The sequence below is a fragment of the Eurosta solidaginis genome, chromosome 1 (genome assembly GCF_040869045.1).
Source record: "Eurosta solidaginis isolate ZX-2024a chromosome 1, ASM4086904v1, whole genome shotgun sequence".
Lineage (NCBI taxonomy): Eukaryota > Metazoa > Arthropoda > Insecta > Diptera > Tephritidae > Eurosta > Eurosta solidaginis.
The window spans coordinates 328,183,869-328,197,180 of NC_090319.1; positions in this window are offsets into that span (position 1 = coordinate 328,183,869).

Below are 13,312 nucleotides of genomic sequence, written 5' to 3' on the forward strand. Positions count from 1 at the left end.
CCTTCTAACCATAGCCCAGACACCTATACTCGACAGGATACAAATTATACGCGTATCATTTGCGTCTTTACAACATTTTTGGCATCATACGCTGCAAGGTTCACAGTTGCCGATTTTGTACCGCTGGTCTCTGTACGTATACGTCTTATGTAAGCATAAGCCTTGCTCTTGGATAAGCTGAAGACACTCCTTGCACGCTTTGAGTTAGGCTCCTTTCGATTTTGTCAGAGTAAGCGACGAACTAGTTTCATCTGCGCCCTTTGGGTTAGGCCCTCCTAGAGGGCAAGGTAGCTTTCGTCCCATGAACGGATTGAGAGCCATTTCTTTATCTTGCTGTTGTTGTTGTTTCTGCTCGTTCACGCCTGTGGTTGTACATATATGCGTATGGTGTAAGGCCGCGTTGGCGCAGTCCCTTGTGAAGCCTTAATCGAGAGGATCTTAACCCTATCTATAACTCTGACTCAACTTCTCCCTGTAACCCTATCTCTACCTACCTCTATCTTCCTTTTTCTCTACCATTTTATATACCTCAAACTTTTATGGCCCTTGCTTATTATATGTATGTCTTTAGTTTATATTTTATTGTGCTCTCAGTTTCATCTTTATACTTATTTACTTCTCACATAACTTGTCATATTACTTTTCTTTTTGGCCAATCTTAGCTGCATTTGCTTCGCTTTTACATGCATCTTTCACCTCCCCTTCAAATCTAAAATGAATGTATTAAATTTCCTCTGCAAAGTTTGAAGATTTTGATGGCTTAAGCTTAAGCAATAGAAATTCAAAACAATACACTTTTTCTCTCTGCCTTAGTTTTTTACTTTCACTTTGGTATATTTTTTTCTTGTATCTCAATTTAAAGTTATGGAAGAGTCCTTGGGAATTTATATTGGCTTGTTTGCAAAAGATTTTAATTCTTGTATAACACATTTGGATTACTTGTTGATCGTTCACTTGTAGCTGATTTGTAGAGTTTGTCAATCTTAACTAAGTGGTTTCTTATGTCCTTCTAAGTGCACAACAACAATTTCGATTGCGAATTTCTTTGCGCACTTTAAAATATATTTTTTTGCCTTTGAGACTCTGCTGGGACGTATAAAAAGGTTTGTACTTAATTAAAAAAGTTGTAGTACATTGATTACGGTTAAGGAGGTATTTTGCTAAAAGAAAGGAAATTGAGTTACATAAGTAAGCTGATATAAGGCCAGAGTGGTTTTCATTTAAACTTTAAGATATTTTGAGCCGATTAACGGTTCAAAATAAATTTCTTTTACGATGGCTGGTAATAAATTTTTGTTGTTGAGATGCCATGTATGTTTAGGTGGGAAAGATATAGGAAGTGGGCATATAAATGGGAACGGGTTTGGGAGTGGGAGGGAGATAAGTGGAATACGTGATGGCAAGAATAAGAAATAGAAGATAAAATAGCCGAGAAGGAGATAGAGGGGAATGAGATAAAGAGCGAAGAGGTGAAGCGAGGCTCACTTTTGAAATGTAGACAAACCAATTTTCGGACCGAAGAAGGTTTGCCTTATTCGCTAGTCTTAAATAAAAAAGAAACTGCGTTCCTTGGTAGTCGATTCACAGCAGAACTATAAGACTGAATGAGCTAATATTTGTGCTGCCATATTTTTGATGGTATGGGTATGGATTTTATGAAATAAAAAAGCTTGCTGTAGATGGCCCTGCGATCGAAGTATTATTAAATATCGTTTTACCATGCTGTTTTCATCAATAATGTATCCGGGAGATGGCGCTAAAGTAGATGTATTCATAAGAATATAATTTACAGCTGGTATTAGTTCCTAAGATTATGATATTTCGATTTAGTGCGTAGCTTGCCTCATTCGAAGATTCAAGAAAAATGAGAAATAGTCGGATAGGGAGAGCGTAAGAAAAACACACACAGAATTTGATTTTTATATATGTATTTATATTTTTCTAAAAAAATAATCATAACTCAAGAATGGCTAAACCGATTTGGGATTTCAAAATCAACTAACCATTATCTCTGCTTCCTGTATCTTTCCTAAAAATTTCATGGCAATATTTCTATACCTTCTCGAGTTATGGAGTGACAATCAAAATGTACACTTCTTTTTATATATATAAATTTAATAATTTGGGAAAAAATTTAAACAACGTGACATCAGGACGGACAAGGCGACAGCTGTTTCGATTATACCTTGTAAATCTCTTCAAAGCCTTTTCTCCCGGGAGTGGAAGTCGAACCCGCACTCCTACGATAGTTGAAATGGTTACAAACGCATTCAGCTACGTCATGCCTAAGTTGTTGTAAAGTTTTCCCCAATTTCCTTCTTTCGCATATATTATCTTCTACACATCACATAATTCGTACGCAGTTATGTGTTGAAGTTATGCCTTTACTTTTCAACTGCCTACAGTACAATGTAGGACTTGTTGGCAAGAGTTATTCTCAATCTGATTTCTAAGCTGATATTGTTTTCGCTGTTAATGCTGTTTCCAGATAGACAAAGTCATTCACAGTCCCGAATATATGTCCGCCAACAATGACGTCGCTGCTTAGATGTGACTGCGCCGAATCCTTCTTGGATGGCAGCAAGTATTTCGTCTTGCTCGTCATTGGGTTAGAGAAATTGCAGAAAAGGGAATCCTTTTTTGAAGCCTTGTTTTGACTCGAATAGCTCGGAGTTGGCAAAGCCTTTTTATCTATGCAGAGAACTTAAATTGAGAGGGAGAGGGGGCAGGGGGTAGCGTGCAAGCAATACCATTTCGTTTTGATAGATCTAGCCCCTCTGAAGCCTCATTTCAAAGGTATAATCAGGTGGTTGGCGCCGGGCCTCAGAGTTTCGTACAGTACGATAGGTAAACATCGACTTGTGATATTTCCTCTGGAGAGACGAATACGTCCCCATCGAGATATTTTTGCATTACCCTAAAGTTGGACATAAAGTGGCTGCACAATACCACCTCTTGGTCCTATGCAGAATATTAAGGCGCAGCAATTGAACTCTCTTTGATTAGCTGCCTAATAATAACAATGGCTTCACAGTTTAAGCAGCATCGTTAAAAGCGGCGTAAAAGGGGCGCCGTCAGAATAACGCTACAGTAAAGTGAGCTGCTCATAGAAAACTGTCTTCCCCCACCTTAAACTTCCGACTCAAATTAAATACCCACTTGATTCCTTCCTTGAACGAATATTAGTGATGAATGAACCAACAGGACCAGAAGCCGGTGCACAGCAGTATATCTTACCAGGGTTGAGGTAGAAGTCGGCCAGAGTGCTGAAGCAAGCTAATACCCGCGTCACGAAGCTTTCTTGCGGCTTGGGCTGTGGCCATTTTGCTAACGTTGTCTGTCGGGTACAGATTTCGTATTGCGTTTAGTGCCAATATTGGTACGTTTCCTTTTTATTCCTTTCTCATATTTTTCCTTGAGCTTACTTTCCGATGAGCTTCACTCTTCTTAAGAACATGATAACAATAGAAGATAGTATACCGCTAGGCATCACACGTATCGAAACATTGATGTGTACTAGAAAGGGTCTCGCTAGGTGGCGCACGGGCCAAGATATTTAGACTTTTCACGTCAAATGGGAGGCAATTTGCCTACAAATGTCCGAATCTACTCAATTGCAAGTTTTTTTTTATAACAGTTCTTGGCAGAAGTATTTAAGCCTTATTTCAAAATGGATAGTTAAAGTTTCATACCGCGCCCAACATGCGGTGTTCGCAAATACATATTCCAGTTCGGAAAATGTTTGCGGTGCATTTGAATCCAGCATAGTTTACTCTAGGCTTCGAAAACTTTAGACTAGGCCAGTCGCCACACGAAAGCCACAAATAAAATTTTCGATATACGGCCTATGCTTTGATTCTCGCCAATGCAGGCGATATTGTTTTTAGTTTGTAAATGAGTTATTTGACCCCTGTTTTTGAAAAAGATACGTTATTTGGGTCTCGAGAATCGCTATAATCCCTTCCAGTGTGCTTCTGACCTCTGCGATTGTTTTCACATAGTCGTTTCTTCATAGATCGGCAAACCGAGAAGCATATTTTGAGGAGCTACAACTGGCTAAGCTGATGCATCTATATGAAAAGGACTTCAGATCTTAAAAGGACTTATGACATATAAATTTCGAAAATAGGATAAAAATAAAAAAATCACCGAGATAATATTAAAAAAAGCTATAAACGTAAGGGCGGGCTTCATAACTTTTTTTTGCCTACCCAGTCTAAAGCACATGTAACAGATTATGTAAAAATAAATCGAAAGCTATGAGATGATAACCGAAGCAATAAAATACAGCATCTCGGGTAATCAATAAGCGAGTTCAAAGTCAAAACTGCAACGGCGACACACGGTGACACAAATGGCAAAAGTAATCTTACATATGTGTGTCTAACACACACAAATAGAGATCAAATCTATAAGAATTAAAGGCAAACAATGCGCACAATACAAACGCTTAAATGTGTTTCGAAGCAACCGAGTTACCAAATATAATTTAACACAACCAATATACCCGTTCTTGAATGTATATGAAAACGTGTGTGAAAGAATACACACACACACACGGGCACACATAAAAGGACACACACGTAGTGTCAAGCAAAGAGTGCTCAAACTTGCGTTAACAATTTTCAAGGACTTGCAATGCTAACAGGTGAATGTGATGAGTGAAAAAAATACACGACCCGAGCCCCGATTTGCCGACATTAATACTACTGGCGCTAAAAATAATAACAAACAAGGTAGAAAACGAAAACAAAAAGTTTAACAGGGCTAGCAACAATGACAACAACGACAGTGAAGTTGAGGACAAAAGCAAGGACGACAACAACGGCTAGGACAAAAACCATATGAACGTCAGCGACATTGATTTCGATTTTTGAGCCAAAAAGGAAACAGCTACGTCAGCAATGAGTATTTCTAACAAACGAGAAGAAGTAGATGATGCAACGGATGTGGCAAACAAAACAACAATATACGAATTTTAAAGCAGCTGAGCGGTGTTGTGAGTGAAAGGAAATGACCAGAACAAGAAATCATTTGAGCTAGAGCATACAACCAGGCACTGAGCATTACTCCGAAAGAGCGCAGAGATGTTTTTATCCGACAGGCGTATAAATATTATCCGCCGCATGAATTGAACTGAGAGAGTGAGATATAGTGTGTGAGAAAGAGTGTATGAAATGAATTATTGGGAGCGCAGTTATAGGAATGTAAACAAAAAATTCCGTTACACTGACTGGGTGTAGCCACTTAAAAAGCAATTGTACTAGATTTAAGGTATTTTTTAAAAATCTAAAATAATTTTGAGTGATATGCATTAGAGTGGGTCGAAAAACGGGTTGCAAAGGACCGCCTCTTAATTTCGGATTTCTGTTAAGAAGGCAGGGATCGAACGGCGAAACTTTTGATGTGTAAACATCTTTGCTCGTGGTATATTCGATTATTTATCGAAATTTAAGCGAAAGGTTAACAATTTGATTTCAAATGTTATCTATTTTTTTTTTGAGTTTGTGTTTCTTTTTGGAGTGCCTTATCGGCGTGTAATCGAAGACTTATCGTTTTGTTATGGAACGAATACCGACCAAACTTTCACATCTGTAACACGTCGATAACAAGATAGATATAAAGCCGCTTTCAAAGAGTTTAAGAGATTCTAGGTCTTGCGTCTGATATCGACGCGTCCATGAAGTACACTGAGATAGTCAAAATGCAAAACTTCATACGAATATGGACACGAAGACGCTGTTATACCAATTCGAAAGGGCTACAAAAATATGCAAAAAAGCCGCCAAACTTTAGGAATGTTATAGGGGCAACGATATAGTACAGAATGTGTCTACGTATCACAATTTCTTTAGTACAGACATAATGAGATCAATCAACAGTGACTGAAATTTCTTGTCTGAGAAAGTGGGTTAAGACTTACAACGACTATGAAGTATCTCTTGTCACAAATGAGCCATATACAAAAATATTAACCCTCAAAGCGAAGCAATTGAATTCTATAAGACAAAAAAAGCTACACGGGCGTACATTTCTATGAGAGCATTAACAAGAAGAAACACATTTTAAACTCGAGCTTTTGGGGAAAAAATTATGGTAACATGATGCAGCGGGCCGGTGCAAAAATCGAAAGTTCCCGGTTTTATTGTTATGCGCATGTTCGAAAATTTTAGTATATCCTTGGGAAACAAATTTTCAAAAATGATTGTTAATTCTTAACAGTTTGACACTTGCAATTTGTTTGACAAAAATACGAAAGCGGCAACACTGCTCTTAAAGCGCAACGATTATTAACTCCGAAAGAGCACGAGCACACATAGAGAAAAAATGCAACAAAAACGAGCCGGCAGGATACTCAGCTAAACACAATTGAGTGGCACTGCTACTGTTAGCGCCATGAGAGCACTGTCTTTTGGACAAGCACTTGCATTGCTGGTATTTAAAAGCATGTCCTAGGCGAGTCAACAGCTCAGTATTGCGCAGAGTTTACGCCCGTACGGACGGTAAAATTTACTTTGGAGATATTTAAACCAGATAAAAATAACAGCAAAACAACAAACAAAAAAAAACACAAAAGCGGGGTTCAAGTAAAAGGAAAACGCACGAAAACTGACTAGTGAAAAAATGGTTTATTGTAATGTAGCAACAACTGTGTGAGCTTCAAATGGGGCAAAACTGCAGGCCAGAAGCAGCCTAAAAGTATGTAGTGAAATTTGGCAAACATGTGTATACCAAACAAGCTGGTAAAGTATTAAATAGTAGTGAAAATTACTGCAGTGCTTAAAATTCGGTTTTTAAGTGAAAGCTTTCAGTACTATGGGCAAGATAATGTTATAGTAAAGTTTTTTCAGTACACTTACATAAGTGTGCCTGTTAAGAAAATAATGTAAGGTGATGCCTACTTTTAGGCAGTTCAAATTATTTAATAACTTAAATTGAGTTATACTCAATTAAGTAGTGAAGAAAGATTCTTACGCAATATACATAGTTACATTAAAAAACTCGACTACTTAAGGCGCTCACTTTTCCCAGCGTGCGTAGAAGCCGATGACAAACTTGAGTTGTGAAATTTTAAGTAAACTGAAGTATATTGAGATGAATAAGATATGGCATTGAAGTGTTTATCAAATGAGAAAGCTTATATTTAAGTCATCAAACTAACAAAAGTTTATTCGTATGATGCTTTTCGGCGCATAAATGTTGAAACCTATTTTTAGGCAGTGAGACAGTTTCATTATAATTCAACAAGCAAATGCTTTTAGAAACCCAATTAAGTGTTTAAATGCGTTTAAGTGAATCCAGGATAGCGAGAAGCTGTGTAGAACCGTAGTCGATAGCAAAGGTAAGCTAAAAAAATGTATAAGTTTTGAAGGGCACAAAGAAAGTGAACGCGTAAAATTATGCTTAAATATATTTTAAAATTGATTTTAAGGCAACGAGGTGTGAATAAAAGAATGTTAATAAAGTTTGGCGATACCTGGAGGTATGTAGATATGTAGGTCTTGACGAGTACAGAGATTTTTGAAAACAAATAGAAATTTTGTAGTTATGGGCCAAAAACCCCTCACTTCGAAGCCTGAGGTATGCATAGGCCTTTTATAACATTTCTGTTTATTTTGCGAAAGGACCTACCGTTTAATAAGGGGAGTTTTTAACTATTACCAAGAAATGTTGGAAAAATATTTCAAAATGTATTGCATTTTTTTTTTTTTCATTTTGCATAACGATGTTTTTGGCTCGTTTGTTTGACACTGTATACAAAAGAGTGCATGCTCTCTTCGAAAGAATACCGCAACGTAGATAGTTTACTTACCTTTAGCTTTCGGGCACAGTTTTTCTCAAGAGCAATCTTCCTACATTAAGCTCCGTCTTCGAAAATTTATAGCATTTCCAAAGAGGACGAAGTCAATCTATAAAATAAGCCTTGATGCCTAAATGGGGTTTTCCGTTTGGTCACAAATTCTGGGAACTCTAGGCACTTCAACCTAAACTTGTAATCCTACAACTGGCAACACTGGTATTTCGATCTCGTTGAAGGTAAATACAGTTCAATAACAAGGGATCGCGGAAAAACTTATAGTCGACCGTAATTAAAAATAACCAACATCAGACATACCTCCGACCACTCCTTCCTAATTATAACTCAATAAGTAATGTCGCATAAATTATGAAACTTACTCCATTGGAGACAACTTTTCAAAATTTATAAAAAATTTATGAAAACAGCATACCGACTGCCGAGTAGAACATCACCCTATCTTAGCTGCTTTTCGAAAACACACTCTCATAAAAGTTTTAAAAACGCTCTATTACAGAATTCGTTTGAAAACAGTGTGTTTCAAAAACAGCCTGTTTGAGCCCAAATACAATACTTTTTGACAGCGTTTATGAAAAAAATGTCTAAGATAAGGCGTTCTTCCACCGAATTTTGATATAGAGCGTTTTCAAAGCAAATTAAGATGTAAGGTGTTTTTGAAATATATTATCAGATACGGCGTATTCGAACTGGTAGCCGATATAGAGTGATATTCCACTCAGCCGCCGATATCCAAGTAACGCTGAATATAATGAGCAGGATAGAACTCGAAAAATAGAAAAGAGAAAGAAAGAAATTTAAACAAATTTTAAACCTTCCTAACATTAATACACTAAAAAAAAACATTAAAAATATTTTTTCAATAAAAAAAATGTTTATATGAAAAACTAACATTAAATAGAGAAATATAAAAAATAAAATAATAAATAAATTTGAATAAAACAAAAATTGAGAAACAAATAAAATTAAGAAATATAGCAGAAAATAAATTAAAAAAGTATTTTTAAATTATAAAAAAAAACTTGAAAAAACATAAAAAAACAATTTTAAAATTACTTTTAGTTATAAAAATATTTAAGACAAACATAATAATTGAATATTTAATTATTATAGGCCAGTGCTAAGCTGAATTCTTAAATATTAAGTATAAATTGAACATACCATGAAACAAACAACATAAATTTAGTTATAAAATTTTTAAAAAATAAAATAAAGTAAATAAAAACTAAAAGTTAAAAAACACCATAATAAAACTATTACGCTAAAATATTAAGTAAATATAAAAAGATTAACCATAAAACTACAGTTCAAAATAAAATAAAAAAAACCACTAAACTAAAAGATATATATATTTTTAGATTCACGTAAGAGGAAACAAGAGAAAAGCTAAACAAAATGAAATAACATTGAAAAAATTAAGTTAAAAGCATACAAAATAAAAAAATTTAAGGAAAAAATAAAACATAATTAATATAGAAAATTTAAATAAATTTAAAAAAATAGTAAAATAAATAACTTCTAGTTATTGGTGTTTGTACTAAGCATTATACAAAACCAATGAAATTAAACCTAAAACAAGTAAATGTGTCTAAGTTCGGGTGTAACCGAACATTATATACTCAGCGTGAGCTTCAATTGCACATTTCATTTCAGATAAATTACTTTTCTACATAACACGTGGCACCGTTTAAAAAAAATGTCTCCCCATTTCCTCTTACAATAAAACTTAATAAGTGATTTATCATTTATTCAAAACTATTTTTCGCTAAGTTATAGCTAATTATTCTACTCTACGACCCTTTTAAACTTCTTTTATATCTAAGCTGCCGTGGTCTTTAACCGATCCCGTCCATTTTTACTAGAAATATTTTCTGCTATAAGGAAAATATGTATAAACAATTGCATTACGATATGTTAATTTTTCTTCGAGTTATGGCTCCCGAAACATAGAAAATTTCTTAGTCATAAAACGGGCAGTGCCACGCCCATTTTCAAAAATTTTTGTGTTTTCTAAGTTAATGTTATAACTCAATTTAGGTGTTAAAATTCTATTGATACAAAGCTCTTTTTTGCTAAGATATAGCTTATTATTTTCGTCTAACACCCTTTTAAAAATCTTTTATATAAAAGTGGGCGTGGTCTTTAATCGATCTCGTCCATTTTTTCTAGAAATATTTCCTGCTATAGGGAAAATTTGTATACACAATTTTATTACGATCCGTTAATTTTTCTTCGAGTTATGGCTCCCGAAACATAGAAAATTGCTTAGTCATAAAGGATAGACGAGCAGAGGGCGGACGGACCGACATGGCTCAATCAAATTTTTTTTCGACACTGATTATTTTGATATATGGAAGTCTATATCTATCTCGATTCCTTTATACCTGTACAACCAACCGTTATCCAATCAAATTTAATATACTATGTGTGCAAAGCACGCTGAGTATAATAAACTTAATAGAGAAAGGAGATGTCACAAAAATAAAACAAAACAAGTAAGGAAGGCTAAGTTCGGGTGTAACCGAACATTACATACTCAGTTGAGAGCTGTGGAGACAAAGTAAGTGAAAATCACCATGTTGTAAAAAGAACCTAGGGTAACCCTGGAATGTGTTTGTATGACATGCGTATCAAATGAAATGTGTTAATGATAATTTTAAAAGGGAGAAGGCCTAAGTTCTATATGTGGACGCCTTTTCGAAATATCGCCATAAAGGTGGACCAGGGGTGACTCTAGAATTTGTTTGTACTATATGGGTATCAAATGAAAGGTGTTAATGAGTATTTTGAAAGGGAGTGGGCCTTAGTTCTATAGGTGGACGCCCTTTCGGAATATCGTTATAAAAGTGGACCAGGGTTGACTCTAGAATGCGTTTGTACAATATGGGTATCAAACGAAAGGTGTTAATAAGTGTTTTAAAAGGGAGTAGGCCTAAGTTCTATATGTGGACGCCTTTTCGAAATATCGCCATAAAGGTGGACCAGGGGTGACTCTAGAATTTGTTTGTACTATATGGGTATCAAATGAAAGGTGTTAATGAGTATTTTGAAAGGGAGTGGACCTTAGTTCTATAGGTGGACGCCTTTTCGGAATATCGTTATAAAAGTGGACCAGGGGTGACTCTAGAATGCGTTTGTACAATATGGGTATCAAATGAAAGGTGTTAATGTGTATTTTAAAAAGGAGTAATCCTTAGTTCTATAGGTGGACGCCTTTTCGAGATATCGCCATAAAGGTGGATCAGGGGTGACTCTAGAATTTGTTTGTACTATATGGGTATCAAATGAAAGGTGTTAATGAGTATTTTAAAAGGGCGTGGTCCTTAGTTCTATAGGTGGACGCCTTTTCGAAATATCGCCACAAAGGTGGACCAGGGGTGACTCTAGAATTTGTTTGTACTATATGGGTATCAAATGAAAGGTGTTAATGAGTACTTTGAAAGGGAGTGGGCCTTAGTTCTATAGGTGGACGCCGTTTCGGAATATCGTTATAAAAGTGGACCAGGATTGACTCTAGAATGCGTTTGTACAATATGGGTATCAAACGAAAGGTGTTAATAAGTGTTTTAAAACGGAGTTGGCCTTAGTTCTATAGGTGGACGCCTTTTCAGAACATCGTTATAAAAGTGGACCAGGGGTGACTCTAGAATGCGTTTGTACAATATGGGTATCAAATGAAAGGTGTTAATGTGTATTTTAAAAGGGCGTGGGCCATAGTTCTATATGTGGACGCCTTTTCGAAATATCGCCATAAAGGTGGACCAGGGGCGACTCTAGAATTTGTTTGTACGATATGGGTATCAAATGAAAGGTGTTTATGAGTACTTTAAAAAGGAGTGAGCCTTAGTTCTATATGTGTACGCCTTTTCGAGATATCGCCATAAACGTGGACCAGGGGTGACTCTAGAATGTGTTTGTACGATATGGGTATCAAATTAAAGGTATTAATGAGGGTTTTAAAAGGGAGTGGCCCTTAGTTGTATATGTGAAGGCGTTTTCGAGATATCGACCAAAATGTGGACCAGGGTGATCCAGAACATCATCTGTCGGGTACCGCTAATTTATTTATATATGTAATACCACGAACAGTATTCCTTCCAAGATTCCAAGGGCTTTTGATTTCGCCCTGCAAAACTTTTTCATTTTATTCTACTTAATATGGTAGGTGTCACACCCATTTTACCAAGTTTTTTTCTAAAGTTATATTTTGCGTCAATAGACCAATACAATTACCATGTTTCATCCCTTTTTTCGTATTTGGTATATAAATATGGCATTTTTTTTCATTTTTCGTAATTTTCTATATCGAAAAAGTGGGTGTGGTCATAGTCGGATTTCGGTCATTTTTTACACCAATACAAAGTGAGTTCAGATAAGTACGTCAACTGAGTTTAGTAAAGATATATGGATTTTTGCTCAAGTTATCGTGTTAAGGGCCGAGCGGAAGAACAGACGGTCGACTGTGTATAAAAACTGGGCCTGGCTTGAACCGATTTCGCCCTTTTTCACAGAAAACAGTTATCGTCCTAGAATCTAAGCTTCTACCAAATTTCACAAGGATTGGTAAATTTTTGTTCGACTTATGGCATTAAAAGTATCCTAGACAAATTAAATGAAAAAGGGCGGAGCCACGCCCATTTTGAAATTTTCTTTTATTTTTGTATTTTGTTGCACCATATCATTACTGGAGTTGACATAATTTACTTATATACTGTAAAGATATTAACTTTTCTTTTAAAATTTGAATTTGAAAAAAAAAAATTTAAAAAGTGGGCGTGGTCGTTCTCCGATTTTACTAATTTTTATTAAACAGGCATATAGTAATAAGTATAACGTTCCTGCCAAATTTCATCATGATATCTTCAACGACTGCCAAATTACAGCTTGCAAAACTTCTAAATTACCTTCTTTTAAAAGTGGGCGGTGCCACTCCCATTGTCCAAAATTTTACTAGTTTTCTATTCTGCGTCATAAGTTCAACTCACCTACCAAGCTTCATCGCTTTATCCGTATTTGGTAAGGAATTATCGCACTTTTTCGATTTTTCGAAATTTTCGATATCGAAAAAGTGGGCGTGGTTATTGTCCGATATCGTTCATTTTAAATAGCGATTTGAGATGAGTGCCCAGGAACCTACATACCAAATTCCATCAAGATACCTCAAAATTTACTCAAGTTATCGTGTTAACGGACAGACGGACGGACGGACATGGCTCAATCGAATTTTTTTTCGATACTGATGATTTTGATATATGGAAGTCTATATCTATCTCGATTCCTTTATACCTGTACAACCAACCGTTATCCAATCAAAGTTAATATACTCTGTGAGCTCTGCTCAACTGAGTATACAAAACTAATAACGCTATTTGTTATTGTTGTAAGCTTTATACAATTACAATAAAATTTAAACAAAAAGAAAGTCGAATATTAAAATTATAATTAAAAATAAATTAAATAAAACAATATCTTAAAAATAAAACTTTAAAAATTTTA